Source organism: Augochlora pura, chromosome 3, assembly GCF_028453695.1.
Source record: "Augochlora pura isolate Apur16 chromosome 3, APUR_v2.2.1, whole genome shotgun sequence".
Lineage (NCBI taxonomy): Eukaryota > Metazoa > Arthropoda > Insecta > Hymenoptera > Halictidae > Augochlora > Augochlora pura.
Window position 1 is genome coordinate 27,105,020 of NC_135774.1, and position 18,434 is coordinate 27,123,453.

General features: G+C 45.4%; 1 protein-coding gene across 3 annotated transcripts in view; it reads right to left on the reverse strand.

The window, feature by feature from the left end:
* LOC144467619 (uncharacterized) overlaps positions 1 to 17,774 on the reverse strand; it is a 101,851-nt gene extending 84,077 nt beyond the window's left edge. For all 3 annotated transcript variants that reach the window (XM_078176507.1, XM_078176509.1, XM_078176506.1), the window contains exon 1: positions 17,544 to 17,774. The gene's annotated coding sequence lies outside the window, so the exon portion shown is untranslated. The remainder of the gene's footprint in view (positions 1 to 17,543) is intronic.
* Between the last annotated feature and the right edge of the window lie 660 nt (positions 17,775 to 18,434).

Consider the following 18,434-nt stretch of genomic DNA (forward strand, 5'->3'; position numbering starts at 1 on the left):
AATTTAACTAATACAGCTCACATACTTGGTCACTTGTTATCTCTGCTAATAAGTGAATATTTACCTCATATACCTTGAATACTTATTTCTATAACATTATTTGCATTTATTAGGAATTTTATTCTTTTTCATACGATCCGATAATCCGCAAATAACTCGACAATTTTTTGTTGCGTTAATTAGTATCTCCGATAAATCGACGAATTTCCACTCGAATGTTAATTATCGATCACGTGCTACCATAATTGCGCCCGGCCGAGTAAAAACCGTTCGAAACCTAATAAAACGCTAACCGGCTCGGCGAGATCGTTGGTTTTATTTTCATCGAGCCGACAATTACCAGTAAATTACAAACTCCCATCAGACACGCGAATCGAAGCGTTTCCATCGGGCGGCGCGGACCAGAGGTTCGGTACCGTTCGCGTTGTTTTGTAGGTCGCTCCGAGTTTCTCGAGCCGGCGAACAACGGAGGAATCGTGCAGAAATGAAATTTTCCCGCGGGAAAATTTTCGAGAAACGCCTGTCTCCGGGGAGAGGAGGGAAGAGGCACGCGGAAGCCGGCCTGTCGAAGCGTTTTGGCGGAAACCGGGAAGTTTTACGGTCCGCGGAGGGCGGTAATGGCTTAATAATACGTTGACGAAATAAAAAGCGGGGCGAAAGAACGCGGAATTTATCCGCGGGACTCTCACGCCGGGTAAACTTTTACGCGCCTTTTGATCGAGTTTTATCACCGACGGAATTTTTATTTTATTCCGCGGCGCGCGCCGAATAAAGGTGCGGACAAGAACCACCCCCGTCCGACTCTCTTCGGCTGTTTTCGCCCGGCTAGTTAAACCGGCGACCGGCTGCGAATTTCTTTCCCGGATCCCGCGTTTCGCCGGGGCTAATTAAAATAATGGACACGGTTCGAGCTCAATGAGCTGGATTTTCAACGACCGTAGAAATTTCCCGCGCGCTCGATCCTGAAATGGGGCGTTACAATCGACGCGACTACGAACACTTTGTACATCGGAACGATTTAATTATCGCGCTTCGGCTACCGAGTAAATTCTTCCCGTGCGGCGAATCCTAACAATAAGACAACAATTATTGTCGCAACGAGAATTCCCCAGTCATAGTCGACAACGAATTAATTAATATTTATAGGGTTGATCGCTGCGCGCCGTTGTATGGTGGAAATGTTCGGAGAAACTGTAACTAACGTTTAAGAAATTAGAAATTGAAATGATAGTACAGCGTGCAATCAAGACGGTGGTGAAATACACGGTTAGATAATTGATACGATCGTTGGATCAACGTCTCTGCGCCGCGCGTAATTGCCGTGCGTGTGCAACGCGAACGCTTTTTAATTCTTTAGAAAAACGTAGACGCAGGTGCTAGACCTTTACCGGGCGCGGCCGTTTATTGCGCCCGGATCGTATGCAAAGCTGCGCGGCCGCGAACAGATCGCCGTAAGAATAAAAACAGGAACGAGAAAAACGTCGAAAGAAAGAGAAAGTAGCACACGCCATTGTGCGAAACAGCCCGCGCGCGGCTAATAGCCGGGCCTCGGCGCTGCATAACACGGCGGTGTAAAACAAAAATTGTCTAGAGCAGCCGAGATAAACATGCAGATGCGCGACGGTGAACTTGATACTACTTTCATCCGATCCGCCATCTGGTAAAAGACCAGCTGAAACGTTGAAACTAAACCGTGACACGAATATCGAGTCGCCTCGGCGTCGTCGCTTTTCAAACGGTGCGCGATCGATCATTGTCGCCTATCTAATCGCACGGCACCCGCGGATCTTTGCACAAATTTATGGTTTCAATTAACGGAACCGGCGTGCCGCTTAGAAACCAGGAATCACCGTGGAGAACCGTCCTCGGTAAAAGTTTCCGCGTGACAAAAAAAAACTGGTATATCGTTTCTGCTGCCAAGTGATTTTGTTAATCGCGTCACTTTTTCCAACGGGAGCCACAAAGCTTTCTAATTCATTTGCGAAAACTCGAATGTTTGTTCCTACCCGTTAACAACGTTAACGTCTGCTTTCCGCGTCAGCGTTTTTTCCTAATACGAAATTAAGGACACTCTATCGCGGCTGTGTTTAAATTAGAAACTTATTAACATATTTTATCTCATAACTGTTCGAGGATTGCTTTTGAAAGCTGCATCCATTAGAAACTGCTGAATTCATTTATTTCTACGCGTGTTATTACAAGAACTGTGAAAAATTTATATAAATTCTATTCTGTAATTTATATAAATTCTATACTGCAATTTATATAAAATCTATCCTGTAATTTATATAAATTCTATTCTGTAATTTCTATAAATTCTATCCTGTAATTTCTATAAATTCTATCCTGTAATTTACATAAATTCTATTCTGTAATTGATATAAATTCTATCCCGTAATTTATGTAAATTCTATCCTGTAATTGTTCCCGATTATGGCTTGGTAATTATTAATGGCGACTGCTATTCGCAGCGGGACGGATTACTCTCACCGATCGCCATAATTTCGACGGAAAGTCCTAGTTAAAACGATCCGATCCGCGGCGATCGATAATCGCCGTTAGATCCGGACTTTCGTCGTTCGAATTAACAGGGAGCACCTGAAATCGTTTATCAAGGTGTTAAGCGCGAGAATAATTAGCCTGTCCAGCGTGGAAACGGTTCTCCCATTCGTCTCACGATTCTACGACTCCGCGAGCGCGCGGGCGCTCTCTTCCTCCTCCGACTTCCGGCCTCTCTTCCTGCTCTTCCGAGAGCCTTTTCACTTCTTAATTGGTAGATCGAGCAGATTAAATAATATCCCCGCGCCGAGCCGGAATTAGAGAGAGCGATCACGGCCGCGCGAGAAACAGGTGCGCGACACCGTAGTCCTGGAGGAGTAGTAATCGGGATCTTCCGCTTTCGAGCTACTGCTGCGACTGCTTCCTCTTCTTCTTCTTTCGATTACTCTTATCAGAAACGGCGCATCTTCTCCGTGATGCGTTTATCGGCTCGGAAACCGCAACAGCCTCGATTCCATTCCCGATACACGGGGCTGTACTCGAAGAGCGGATTCCTAGCTGGTCCAGCATCTGCACGACCGATCTCTATGCATATTTGGAGCACGGGACGAGCCGTGTTGCGCTTTCGAAAGCGAGAACGTCACGAGCCGCGAACGGGTCCTGGCCTTTCTTCCGGGCCGGCCACGAGAGCGAGATAACGTTGTTAACATTGACTCAACAACTCGGTTAATACTGGCGCTACGGCTCGATCGTAAATAAAAGTGAGTCGCCGGCAAATAGGAATTCTACGCAACTAGGCAGTACAGCGACGTGCGTTGCAACTTTTCCACGAGCGACCGCTGCGTTTGGACGACGGTGATACAATTCGAATGAAGATTGGATTTTGTTGGTTATGCTGTAAGAGACGAGATGTTGTACTGTGTGCCTCGATTCTAAAATACAAACTCGCTTTTGCGAGGACTGGTTTATGAATACATTCACCGTCTTGTGGAAGATTGAAATTTTATATTGCAAAATAATGATTCACAGGAACTTTGTTTGAGGAACTAGTGGTTTCTTAATCATTTTAACAAATTACAACTTTATTTAATAAACTTTCATGTTTTGTAATTATTAATTTTTACAGAGTTTGCGTAATTTTTAGTTTACTGAGACAAAATATATAAATGGCAATATGGCAAAATATATAAATCAACTTTTTGGTATTTTTCGCTGGTATCCTGACAACTCTTTCCGTCGGCACTAAAAGAGTTAAATCTTGTCCGACGGTAAAACTTTTATTAGTCGGGATTCTATTTCAGAAAATTTAATTTAGGTCGATATCCATAAAGGACCACCTTATGGGGCACTTAAATCTTGTCTATGCTAGATAAAACTTTAATTTTTCTAGGGTCTGTAAAATTTGATTGAAATGCATAAAGATTCACAATTTCGTCGCGCAGTTATATATTTGATCTCTCGCGATTATTTTCTAGATCGAAACTGATGAAACAGTGCCTTAGCTATAGAAATCCAGTTTTGATTAATATCTCTTATGTAGAAACGTCAAAACTGTGAAAATAGTATGGCCATTGTAATTCAAATTTTATAATAAATGGGTAAATAATACGTGCAACATAAGAGGTACCTTAAACATTCTCTGCGTATTATATCATTAATTTTTAAGATGCTTTTATTTATAAATTCTCCTCAATCTTTTATCCTTATCCTGTAATATTGATTAATTTTATTTACAAAAAATGTTCCTCCTGGCTTACACCAAATATCACCAAATATACACCAAGTATTAATCAAATCATGTTTCAACTAAAATATGATGCACTAAAGCATGATATTAACCCAAAGATGAAAAGAATATTCACATGTAACATATAAATATTTTACATATACTCACAGCAAATAAAAAAATAAATACTTACAAAATTAATACCAATGCTATTTTACTATATTACGCACTCCTCATTCAATGCAACGAAATGAAAACTGCAATTTTAAAAACCTACAAAATAAAGTAAACGTAGTAGAAACTCGCCGACGCAAGTGCACTCTCACAGCAAAACAACTAAGCGTCGAAACGTTTCGCGCTAGTTCCATAATTATCTCGTCTAAAATAAAAGCGTCTCATGTCAGCGCTCCACTATGCAAATGGCAGTCGTTCGATGCGCGATGTCGGCCGTAAGCAGCATCGAACAAGTTCCGCTCGGTCTGAACGGAGGGGTTGTTTGGTGCGTCGATAAGAGGGGCCGCCGATCGAACGGCGTGGATTCACGATCGTTCGGATAATTGTCGAGCAACAAGGTGCAAAGCGACGATATTGTCTGGCTTTTATCGGGAGCACTTCGGGACAGCGGCATGCACCGCCGCGGCCCGATATATTAAACGCGGCCAGTAAACCGACATTACCATTCGCCGACATTATCTGCTCCTAAGTAGGCAATGCCGCGAAACGATCCGAGGGGGGCGGCGAGGGCCCGGCGTGTGTAACCTCGCGGTTTTAAGCTGGCAGGTAATGGTCCTCGTAACGCGATCCCCGCGACGCTCAAAATCGACGTCCAAAGGATAGACGTTTCAATCGCACTTTCTCCGGGGAATGCGTTCTCCGTATAGCGGCGGCCATTGAAACCGCACGGGAATCAGCGGCTCGTTACGCATCGTACCAAGAGGATCCGGCTGTCTTTTTCTTTCCCCGATCTTATCCCGCCGGGTTACCATCTCCGCCGTGCCGTTTTCGTGCCGCGACGCGGTGGTTGCCCGTAAATGGACCGGTTGGCCCATTTGAATTTCAAATTCCTACCCTATGACCGATCCCTCGGTTTCCCGTCGCCGGAAAAATGCCGCGATGTTAATCCTTACCCGGGATGACCGTTCTCGAACGGGTTTACGCGGCCCGACACGATTTATGGCCGGCGACCTTTTTCCGGCGCCGCTTCTTTTTGGAACTGTCCAACACGGCGGACTCGGGTGTCGTAGGAAATTAGTTTCTGCTACTCCGTGACAAGTATTCTGTTTTTTCAAATCGATGCGACGCCGGAGAACTGTTTCTCAATGTACGATCTACCAGCGTTCACAGTTACGAACCTTTGGTTCGACAATTATTAATGACGAAGATAAAAACATCTTTATGTATTTATACCTTGGAACGATGCGTTCGAAAATCGAGTGAAATCTGAGTGGATCATCGCTTACCGACGATAGCTTAACGGTTCCAAACTTCCTGGTTCTGCGACCGAGAAGGCAAACCTGTCTTTATGAATGAACACGGTACAGTGTATCATTCCTGAATCAATTAAAATAGTTGTAAATGCGGTTGCGCAACGTCCGCGATCTGCATGCGCGCGAGAGAGCCGGCGTGTTTTTACGCGGAGCTCGACCAGCACCGTCACGATTCCGTCCGCGGTCCGGTCTCGTTCAATTAGCCACCGCTTCTTCGGTGTCGTCCCACCCAACTTTCCCACGCAACCACGTTCGAAGGATTTATGTAACCGTGGGGTTGGTCCCGACACAGAGAAATCATCGAGGGGGCAAAATTGGATCGGACGGCCGGGTGGGGAAATAATTACGGAGGCCGCTTTGATAAAGTAGACTTCTTTCTCCCCGTGCCGCGGACACGTTTCCCGTTTCGATCCGAGGCGAGGGACTCCTGAGAACGCGGCGCCGCAATTAATCCCAGGTCACGACGAACCGGCGAGCTCGCGCAACAATTAAATTGAGACGCGGAAATGCGCGCGGTGCGCGGGCCGGCACAATGCGCCCGCTTATTTCTCGCTCGGTTTCGATCGACAGCCGAGAGTCGAAGCTCGCGCATACATATATTGTTGTCACATTTCAACAGAGAAGATTTTGTCAAAAGTGTTCCATTTTCTTAATTATTTTGAATTTCGTCTCGGTCGCATACGCTGTACAAAATAATTGCGAAGAGAAATTAAAAGATCAAATTTTGCAGCACCAAGCTTATTCGTCGCATCTTTCGCCAATCGACTTTCACTTGTTTAAACATTTAGAACAGGGCTAAACAGTATGTAAAGTATATAAAGGCAGTCTGGAAAATTTCTAAAGATCAGAATTTCGTTAAGATAGCCATCTGCGCATTAAAATCTTATTAGGAAAAGTATATCGAAGCAAATGGAGCATATTTTAATTAAATAAACAGCTTTTGGAAAAAGATATGCATGTTGTATATACGCTTAAAATTCCGACATTTCATACGCAACAACCTAATGTAATAATACGCGTATATATAATAATAATCTTTCCGCGATTACGGGTCGCCTTCGCTTGGGAAATACGTGTCCGCGATCCGCGAAACCGCCGCGCCTCACCGAATTCCCGCGTTCACGCCCTCGCGGCCTTGTCCCGCGATTAATCCGTGAATTCCTCGGGAACGGTTCGCCTAAACCGCGCGCGACGGCAGACATAAATAAGGGCTGCTTCGCGCCGCGTCGGGAATCCTCGACAATTTTTTTTTGGCCCACGCGAAAATCCTTGCAGTTCCCGGCGGCAGACCGTAAAAAGCGTTTTATAAATTTTTAAGGGAAGAAAACACGGCGCCGACGTATTCTTCCGCGGAAATTCCACGGGAAATTTTTGCCCGGCCCGGAATCCTCGCGATTTATGCACGGGACTGCAAAGAATTGTTGTTTAAACTCTCGGGAGGAAAGAACGGCCCTTACATAATTCTCCGTAATCTAATATACTAAATCCTTGGGCACCGGAGAAGTTCTCAAACGGTTCTCGCTCGACGAGAAATCCGCGCAATTAGCGGGCAGTTTGATAATGACTTTTTCTTTAATTCTGTTGCGGAGTGGATGCTTTTCTCGTAAGGCAATGGATTTTTTTAGGATTCTTTTAGGATTTTTTTTAAGAATTATTTTGGGATTCTTCTAGGATTTTTTTAGCATGTTTCTCAGATTACCGAAAGAACGTTTCGGACGCATTCTCCGCCGCTAATGCTGTTCGATGATCGAAATTAAACAGCGCGAGATATAACACGTTTCGACAACAGTTACCCGTTGACTGTAATAGAATATTCAATACCGTATCGGTTTCATGAAACAATATATCTGGTCCGCCGAATGAAGTTTACCGGACACGAATATGTTAATTGACCGGTTTCGGTGCACACCTGGCACACATCTATGAGTGCCGTGGTACCATTCAAGATGCCGTTTACGCACAATCGGAAAACGATCCGCCGGTATCGAGTGATCGTTCGACACGTTCTCGATTAACGTTCGCGTGTTATCGCGACCACCCTGGGCGCTGTTCCCGTACACGGAAAATTAAATCAATTCGGTTGCTGTGAAACGTTTTACGTGCGGATCTCCGTTTATAATTAACTCGACGGGAGACGACCAGTTCATACAACCGGATAAGTTCACAGGTCAACACACTGCGCGCGCGAGAGGTATTAACCTTTCGCGATGGTACGTTTACTTTTAGCTGGCGGAGCTATTTATTTGTTTTATTTTTATATAGAATTAGAATATAGTTTTGTGTTACATATATACAAAGTTTGAAAAAGAATTTTGAATTTTGGACAGTGTTATACTTATAAATTTAATACGACTGCGAAGGGTAAATACTTTTTTCAAAAATTTGGTTCTTTTTAATTTCGTTATATATTTTAATACATATATTTAAAAACAATCCTTCTATAAAATTCTAAAAATCCTTTTTATACACTTGTCATTAAAATCTTATTTCCAGTTTTGCTAATATTAAATGTTTCCTTAAGTAAAAGTAATTAAATTGTTTAAAACAGTATTAAGACTGAACACAATTAATTTTTAAAATCTTAGCAATATTTAAATCCTAACTATTTAGTTAATAGCTCGACTGAGATAATAAGAGTTCTACAGAAGTTCACTACATTGTGTCTTAAAGTTTCGTTCCAATAAATGCAACTCAGATAAGTAGACTTCTACTGTACCTCTCGCCACATTACCAACTTCAACTACAAAGCAGAAAGGATCGAAACATCATCGTAACACACAATAATCCTCGCACCTATTTTTACCACGAGGGTTAAATTGATATTCAGCCTCTTCGCTGCTTTCTAACTCTTCTCAGCGGGACAAATCGTGTCAATAAAATAGCGTGACTAGGCGAGCACGGTTATCAAAAGACATCGAGGATGACCAGCGCAACCGAGGGTTGCACGCTCGCCGGGTACTGCTTGCTCGCCATTGTTCTTGTCTGAGAAGAAGACGGCTGAAAATTCCTCGAAAACGGCCATATACCGCGATGCCTGATAACGCGTGCGACCCGGGGCCCCGTCATCCGGGCCTTGTCTCCCGGCGTTTCTATCCCGCGGCGGCGTCCGAGAAAGTTGATGGAAAGTAATAAATTGAATGGCGGCGAACTTGCGCGCGGAATTCGTTCTTAATGCGAGGGAAAGATTGGCGGCGATGAAAGCGGCAGGCCACAATGACGACCCGCCGCGATAACGACGTATTTACGTTACGTTTTTCAAGGATATCTTCTCGATTAATCTGCCGGCCAACAGGAAGAGGGAATTTCTAAACCCCCGACGAGAACCCGAGATCCCGCGGCCCTGTGTCCGCTTTTCCGTGGCCCGGAGTCTCTCCTATTATGACGCATAATCGCCGGAAGTGGCCTATATCTCTGACCACGGAGCACAAGCAGACACGATTCTTACCGCCGCGTATCTAATACATATATCAACGGTTCGGTATGTTGCTGAGTTCGTTACGAAAGCTGGCCACCGATTGCTCGAAAAAAGAACTTCGGCTCACGCGATTTCCGGCTGTTCGATTTTACGACCCGCTACTGCCACTTGCAACAGGTATCCAGGTAGCCTAAGGGCGTCTTTAAGATGTCGCGGGGGACTGGTTGGTGTATGACATTTGAGGCGTTTTTAAGACGTTTCGAGTGTACTATGGATGTGCTAGAGATGTCTTAGAAACGTCCTAGAGTCGTCTTAGAAACGTTCTGTGTTGCAAATTAAGATGTTTTGACGTCTATGAGATGTCCTTTAGATGCCTTTAAGACATCATTTAAACGTCTTTAAGGCATCCTAGGCATCCTAGATTAGACATCCTTTTAACCCTTTGCACTCGCGTGGTGACTCTGAGGTACCACTAAAATTATTCTATCGTGTTCCAGAATCATTTTCATATTAATAAAGTTTAGATTAAAAAAATCTTAATACAATGGAAATTCCATAAGCCCGACAAATTATTTTAGATTTAGAGTTAAAATGGCTTCGAGTACAAATGGTTAATATCTGAAATAAAAAATATCTTTAAAAAAATCCATATTAAGGCATAAGACAGAAAAATAGACCTTTGGTATCAATAGTAATTTTCCTTGCTACATAAATTAAAAATTAAGATTAAAAATTAAATTCCTTCTAGAATTAAACGCCGAATTTAATTCTCTAATCGCCAACACCAATATTTAAGCAGTAACTACCAACGCAAATAGAGTGCTCCAAACACTAAAAATAGAAAAGATGATTCACGCGACGATAATCCAACTTCTTCTAACAGTTTCACGCGCGGTTCGATACATCGTTGACAAATTTTTGTCGCCTGTTGCATTAACGATGTCCGGTCTAGATACCATCGACTGAGTCATTGATAAAGCAACCCGCGAAACGCGCTCGCCGCGCTCGAAATCGTTTTTTGATGTTCCCGCGCGGCAAAAGTATTTAACCGTGCCGCTTAAACTATCAATTTCCAACACGAACGAATCGATTTCCATTATATGAAAGTGGAACCTGCGGGCGCAAGAAACACTACACGCAACGCGCTAAACACACCTGTGGCAAAAATCGTCGCGGCTCGACTCGCTAAATACACGCGAGACACGCTTCTTGTGCTCGACTTTCAACCTTTGATTCGAAAGGAAACGCGATCGGCGCCGCGTGCTCTCGCCCTTCGATTACTGGTCTGTCAAGGTCGCCGCGACCTTCGCTGGCTACCCCCATTTAACCGTGAGTCCGTAAAAAAGAGAGAGAAAGAGCGAGAGAGAGACGCCGGAGGATCATCGAATAACAAAAGAGTCGGACGGAAGAAAGGAGAAATGATATCTGGATCGTGAAATCTCCAGAGATCAGAACCGCGAAAAGAAAACGGTATTTCATGGGAGTTGTTCGCAGGCGGCACCATGGAAGTCAAGGGAGAGGGGGGGATACGTCGGGGAACGATCCTGAATAATCGAGGGGGCCGTGTAATCGGGAATTCATTCCCCGAATCCATTAATCAGAACGCTTCGCGGAGCCGAGCTCTATCGCGAGGAGACTTCTAACCTTTGATAATTGAACGCGGGAGGAAAGTTACCGTCCCCACGGCTCGGCGCGTTAACTATGCACGGGAACGTTCGCCCCGATCGTTGCTCTCTGAACGGTGAATAAGTCCGTAAATAATACACTTTAGCTGCGCGCCGGTCGCGTTACGAGCGTTTCCTTTTACGGGACAGCGGCCGGGATCGTCGTGACTCCCTTGGAATCGCTATCGTTCGCCTCCCGGAACGTGTCCCGCCGATTTTTCCGCCGCCTTTCTCCTCGTTCGTTATATTCTTTTCTATTAAGGGCGACGTCGCCCTCGCGCGCCGACCGAGCGGATAAACTTTCAGAATTTTGTTTATAGGTAATTACTGAACGAAAGATTTAGCGTTTTTACGAGGAGGCGATCGCGAGTCTCGGCCTCGTTTTATCGGGAAATGTTTTCAAAATGGCGAAGCTGTTCGTTGCTTTCGAATTAAATGGTTGGTACGTAAAATGGAAACTATTGTCTAGAATGTAGGTTAAGGAATTTGGAAAATTTTAATAATTGGGAAATTATTACATGTTTTAATACATAAATGATTTAATGTGTAAATGTTGCAAACTTTAATGTCTTAATATGTAAATGTTTTAATACTGAAACACTTCAATAATATTATTTAATAAATTTCCAGCATAACTAGCTTCATGTTTATGCAATAAGAGATATTAAATTTATTCATTAGAAACTGCACCGAATAAAAGATTGATGGAGTAACATGTCTTACTCGATAACTACGATGTTAATTATGCTAGAAAATAAACGAAACTGACTCCACTGTCCCACACGTGATTAATGAATAATATTTGAATATGTTGGTGCCAGCGCGAGAGGATTACACGAAGAAAAGTGATGAATCGTTGTTAGCCGAGGCCTCCAAGAGCCCGATGATCGGCCGCCATTGTGCTATCCGATATTTACGCTCGTGCGCCATCACTCGTTAATTACAACCTATCCGTGTAACGGGCGAGTCGCTGTCGACAGACAGATTACCGGTCGATCCCCGATCGATCGCACTGAATTCGCAAACATTGTTCGCTAATTGTTCAATAACATCATTATGCCGCGACATCGACGAGCGATGGGCGCGGCAAACATCGCCGACACCGGAAACGCCGTGTCAAAATTACCCACATTAAATTTCGTCGCAGCTGACGCGTCTCGCGAAACCGCCGCACGTAGAACTAAGCTCGATTTAACCAACCAATGACCATCGTGAACAAAAATTGCTTATATAGATGTCAATTAATCGAACTCTACATTTCGAGCAGAAATAATTATCAAGCGTCGCCCATCGAAATCCAGAGTGTCCGAGCGTTTTCCATCTGTGGTGATCGAAAACAGGTATGAGTACGGAAATTACGGCATCGAGACGGGTCAACAAATTCGCGAAAATCGCACTTGTCCGCGATTCACGCGGCCGCCCGTTCCCCGGAACGTTCGCGGAACACTAAATCACGATCTTTTGCGCGTCGCGTCGCCGAGCATGATGGCCGTCGTTCAAGGTGACTCTCGTTAATCACGGCATCGAGAATCGCGAGTAGAAAAGGCTCGGCGAGGCTCTCGCGCGACTCGGCATCGGTCGGGGCGGATCGGGATCGGATTTCGTGAACAGAAATTCAAGATTTTCTTTACGGCGCGGGGCGACCCGCGGCGTAACAGGAGATTTCACATCCTGCTTTCGTGCGCGGACGAGTCTCTACACGCGTTCCGGCTACGACGACGACGACGACTGACAAACACGATCGCCGATGGAAAACGTAGGAAAAAAAAAACAAGAATAATCGCGCGCGCCACGGAATTCTTTCGCGGTGAGTCCGAACGGGCTCGTAACATTCCTGAGAACGAACGGGCGAACTGTGTCAGCCGGCTAACGACTTCCACGAACAAGCTATTCTGCTGGCCGGCAGCCGCTAATCGGTTCTTCGGTTATCGTTAAAATGGCCAGGCCATTGCGAACGTTCGTTGCCCTAGGAGAGCTTGCGATTGTGCCCGTACAGTTCCCAGACGCACTTTCACTCGCTGTGTCTTCGAACTATCAGCAAGAAACCGACTTCTGCCCGAGTTCCTTCGCGCCAGCTGATCGTTTTCGTTTTCCGCGTTTTCTTTTCTGTCACTTTGTGTACAGTGACTACCATTTATATTCGAATTTATTCGTCATTATACTATTCATTAAATGAACTCTCAAAATACAATAAGTTTTTTAAAATTCAATTTTAAACGATGAGATATTCAGTGTATATATAAATTACCGGGATTAAAAGACTATAACTGGCGACACTCAAACGTAATTAATGTATATTGTTTTATAGCAATGCTAAAATTGAATTTATTTCAACCGCTTACGATTTATATTATGATATATACTTTAACAAAGGAATGTGGCTAAAAATTGCTCTTGAAAATATTTTTATAATAGTAATAGCTATAAATTAAAAATACGTAACCAGTCATTTTAACTGGTATGAGAGTGTCTAATATTATGCACAATAATCTGTAATCGCTTTCTTGTACAGGCTAAGTTACACTTAACCCTTTGCACTCGAAACGATCTTAACTAAAAATCTGAAATAATTTTTTCTGGCTTCTAGAATTACCATTTTATATAACAAAATTCATTCTACGCACATGAAACTAAATCTCACGACTCATATAACAATTACACTTTCAACAAACTTTACAATCCAACCTTTGGCAATATCTATGAAAATAATTTTGGAACGCGATATAAAAATTTTAATGGCGCCGCAGAGCCGCCACTCGAGCGCAAAGGGTACACTTTCCGACCTGGTCCACTTCAGGATTTTGATAGGCGGAACCTTGAGCACACCGGGAACGTAATGGATTAAACAGCGGCGGCAGCGCGAAGGAATTTAGTACGCGATACGGTAAAGCGCGACCCTCGAGCGTCAAAACGGCAACGTCTCGATGATGGAGTCTTGGCACAGTGAGAGAAGCTTATTGCCACATTTTTCCGCTCGGAATCGTTCCGCACGCTTTGCTCTCGTAAACGGCGAGCCGTATTGTAAGATTCCCGTGATTTAATGCCACCGGGGTGTAAAAATCTTTATGATTCCGCGCCCGCAATCTAATCGCGCGCCGCGGCCCGTATTATCGGGACAAAGAGTGCGCGTGGAAATGAAAGAGCGACAAAAAGGCAGAAAGAGAGAAAGGAAGAAAGAGAAAGAGAGAGAGACATCGACAGAGAGAGAAAGAAAAGAGAGAGACAAGCAGAGAGAGAGAGAAAGAAAAAGAGAGAGACAGGCAGAGAGAGAAAGAAAAAGAGAAACACAGACGCATAGAGAAAAAGAAAAAGAGAAACACAGACGCATAGAGAAAGAGAGAGGGAGATAGACCGACAGAGAAAGAAATAGAGAGAGAGACGGATCCGTGAAGAGAGAAGGAGAGACATTAAGGCACCTTCGAGATGCGATAACGTAATTCGCGCGTGACCAATTGCCAGAGCTCAATTGGAACGCAACAGGCTCTCTACGCACATCGGCGTGAAAAAAACTCTCGTATATACATGTATTTTCGCGATACTAATTCCGCGGCACGGTCTCGTTCCAGTTCCCGGGCCGATATCCCGCGTTTCGCCTCCAATTAGGGACCCGTCATAACGAGCCTTCGAAATCGGACCGCAACGCCGGGCCGCGCGCCGGCAATCGATCACTCGCGAAATTTCATTCCTTTTTCCACTGCAAATTGTTCCATTATGCTCTATCGCCTGTTGTTCCCTTTTTCGTTCATACACGCTGCCGGGACATTTCACAGGGGAACCCTGTGACATCGCCGCGTCGTTTAGCTTCGCAAACGATGTCCGAACATTGGCGTGCCTTTGTTTCGCGATGTTGTATGAAAAATGATTGCGATATGAATTGAATGACTGGATTGAAGTCGGCGTAATTAATAATTTGCGCGGTAGCCTATCAACAGGGTTTTTACTTCGTTTGGTGATGGAGGATCGAATCGATTGTCATGGAAACCAATAATTTGATAGCTATTGTTGAGGTATTATTATGTCATTTTTTTAAATATTAGAAAAAGATAAAGTGTTAATATAGGGGGTGGTTCGAAGTGCATATTAACTAGGTCAATAGGTCAAATAAAATTCATATCACTAACGCACTCGTAGAAAATTGAGGAGAAATTGTAAGTATGGATCTTTGATTTGATTAAGAAATTAGGAGCAATGGAAAACTGATTTTAATGAAGTCCAAGTAAGTAAATATGTCACCGACACGTCTATAAAAAATCCATCTCTAAACCGAATTCGAAAAAATGAAGAAAGAAAGAAAATTCGAGAAAGCTGTTTATGTCATTCGCGCGACAGTTTTTCCTGGTAAGACAAGTTCTTATTGCGCACCCTCGTCGGTCGAAAGCCGCGTCGTTATCTATGGTAACGCGTCCTCCGCGTTCCAGGAAACGGTGGAAGTGGAAGAAGGCCACCGGACGAGATTCTGTTGCGTGAAAACGGACAAGTGTAACCGCGATATCGCCGGGCGCGAATCGGCATAGCCGAGCTCGCGCGGCTCCGTAATCCGCGTTAACGAACTCGTCAAATAATTAGAAACAATTAACGGCCGAGTGGAAGGGTTCGGTTTGTTTTGGCAGCGAAGCACGGCCGTGAGTCGCGTTCGCGTTCGCGTCGCGCGTCGAAACGGTGCCTCGTTACCGTTAGAATTAGATTACATATCCTCTCCTCGATTTCGCAAGCGTACTTTCACGTGTCAGTCTGCTTTTTTTCCTCTCCTCCTTCGCGCAAAATCGCGACGCAAAACGGCGCGCGCTCGCCTTCGCTTGTTGCCAATCCTCGCGCGAGGACGACCGGGCCCGCGGGGCGACGCTGCCTACCACGATCCGCGTCGGTGAAACGCCGTTGCCAACGCTCTGACAAAGAAACGGCCTAAAACGTCGGATGCCCCACCGGCTCGATGAACTCGAGTAAAAGTGACTGCTAATTTGCTTTCGCGCGCATGAAATACCGGCGACACCAGTCCGCGTCGCGTCCTCCCGTCGTGAGACTATGCGGTTCTTTGGTTCGCGCGACACGAGCAGATTACTAGAAGAACGTCGTCCGTCTTTGCTATGGGAATACTAAGTGGCACTGTCTTGGCACGACGCTCGGCCGTCTCTACTTTCTGAATTTGTTGGCTCTTCTACGCGCACGCATGGTAAAAGTCTAACAGTTCACTTTGAGTCATCGGTTTTTATTTCTCTAGAGAGAACGGCGCGATGCTAGAGGAGCGGGCGCAGAGGAAAGCGAGCATCGCAGAATTTTGGCTGAAATCGCTAAACGGTTGATGATTTCATCTCGCATCCTGTGACCCACATTTTCGGCTCGCCTCCTCGCCGTTTAAAGTCTTTAAACTTTCTGTATTCGTGTTCTACGCTGCCATTCCGCGTTTAATAATCTCGGGCTGGCTTTAATTCGTGGACAAGATTTCTCCGTCTCATTTGTCGCACTTTTCGACGGAAATTGTTCCAATTTTAGGTTATATAAACTTAGAAATGTGTATGTTCGCATTGTCAATCTAAGGATGAACACAATTAATATTTTAAGAAGTAATTTCGCAACGGATCACTTTTTCTTGAAAATCTCCAGTCTTCTGTATTGTTTTTTTACAATAAAAGTCACTAACACGTTTCGCCATTTTCGTAACAATATTAAAATTAAAATACCCATTCGATCATTGCCTATAAAAGAGTCGTTACAAGTCCAAGGCTTTTAAAAGGCATTTCGACCGACATTTAGTGTTAATTAAAAAAACCAAGCCAAACCCATCCGAGAACTTTCGGACCAGGTTTCACTAAAAATTTCCAGTCTCCCACTCGAAGCTAACACCAGCGCGAGAACAACCGTTCAGGTACACAGGCTGCTGGTAGCCAGCACGTGCGAGTCATTAGGACGATTATCGTCGAGGAGCCAGTGCGACGTCCTTAGCGATCTCCGTAGCCGTTAGATCTCGATCTCGATCGTTAATCGGATCGGCGCGCACCGCGGAGATCGTGCTCGATCTCCGTAGTCCGTAAAAAAAAATGACGCCGTCCGGTTCGAGTCACCGACGATTACGATTCGCTCGCGACACGCCTTCCCGTTTAGCGTTTATCGCGGTTGTATTATGCGTCCGTGACGCGGAGCCGCCGCGGCAAAACACGGGGCACGGCTTTCGGGTAACTCCGATAACGCGGACCTCTCGAAACGGTGTTTCCGATTGTCCCGTTAATTGAATCGATCCCTGGCTACGACAGCGGGGCCGCGATCGTATCTGGCTGCACACAAAGGAGCGGCCATTTGGGGACCTCGTGCACGACCATAATCGCGGGGCTCCTCGAGACGAAACCGTGTCATTCACTGTTTTCTAAGAACTTTATCCTCGCTGACACGGTGGAAGAATCGGATCGCAGCGCGCGGATCGAGCCCGTCTCGATGCGCTAAGCGGCGAAGTTGCGAAGAAGCGGAATTTTCGCGAGAACTAATTTTCACGAAGACTAATCTTCGCGACGCGCACTCTGAGTGAAAAAGGTCACCGAGGAGAAGGCTCTGCTGCCGGCGTCGATCCGTCGATCGTTGACGCCTAACGGGACATCAAAATAATTCAGGCCCGCCATCCTATCTCCCTCTCTCTTTCTCTCCTTTGTGAACAAAGTGGTCGGAGCCGCTTCTCGACGACGGCTAGCACTCCTCTCCGGCTCTCTCTTTCTCGAGGCTCTCGCGACGAAACCGATCGTAGCCCGCAAGAAGGTGTCGCTTACCTGGTCTGCCAGGCGGTGAACTCTCCGCTGGGATGCTCCTCGGGTTAATCCGGGCGAGAGGTGCACTTTCGTAGAGAGAGAGAGGCTCGCTGGAAAAAACTGGGCCGAGCTAACAACTGCTTAGAAACCGACGAGACGAGAGGCCGTGTGCTGAACGGGGCAGAGCGAACGCGAACGTGTGTGCCGCTCCGGGGAACCAAGAAAAATCCACGCGATCGTGCGTCGCGGCCGGTGCCGAGCCGACTGACTGACTGACTGACTGACTCCGCCAGTCAGCACCGTACAGTCACCGCACTTGCATCAACACACACCGGCTGGCCTGGCATCCACTTCCCCCGCAGCCTCTCGTTTCCAGCTCCATTCCCGACCGTCGGCCTCTCCTCGTGCATCTCGGGCCGGGCCCTCTCTTCTCGCATCTTCAACAAGAGAAAGAGAACCCGTGGCGCGGCGCTCCTCGAGGCTCGGTCTTGCCCCCGCGGAACCCTGGAATTCGAGGGGAATTCCGGGCGGCCGGGCCTCGAGCAGCCGAAAGAACGATCGCCGCAGCCGGTGCCCCAATTTTCAGGAATTTCGGCTGAAGAGCGGTTATTGTTTGAGCCTCTGGCCTCGCGGGATATCGGGCGATGTTGTAAGAATTCGCCCGCATTTCTCATGTTACTCTGTTTTATTCAGATTTCATTCTCTATCTTAACAGTGATTTATTTACCCTGTTGTAATGAAAATTTGTCAATTTTACAGACATTTTTCTACTCCTAGTTTCTCTGAAGCGACTTATAACTGCACTGTGCATCTTTATGCAACGTGAGAACTTTCTAAATCGATTTCAACTAGCGGAAGATAAATAAATAAAATTGTCCAAGATAGAGTGACAATATTCTTAAATTCCTGTAT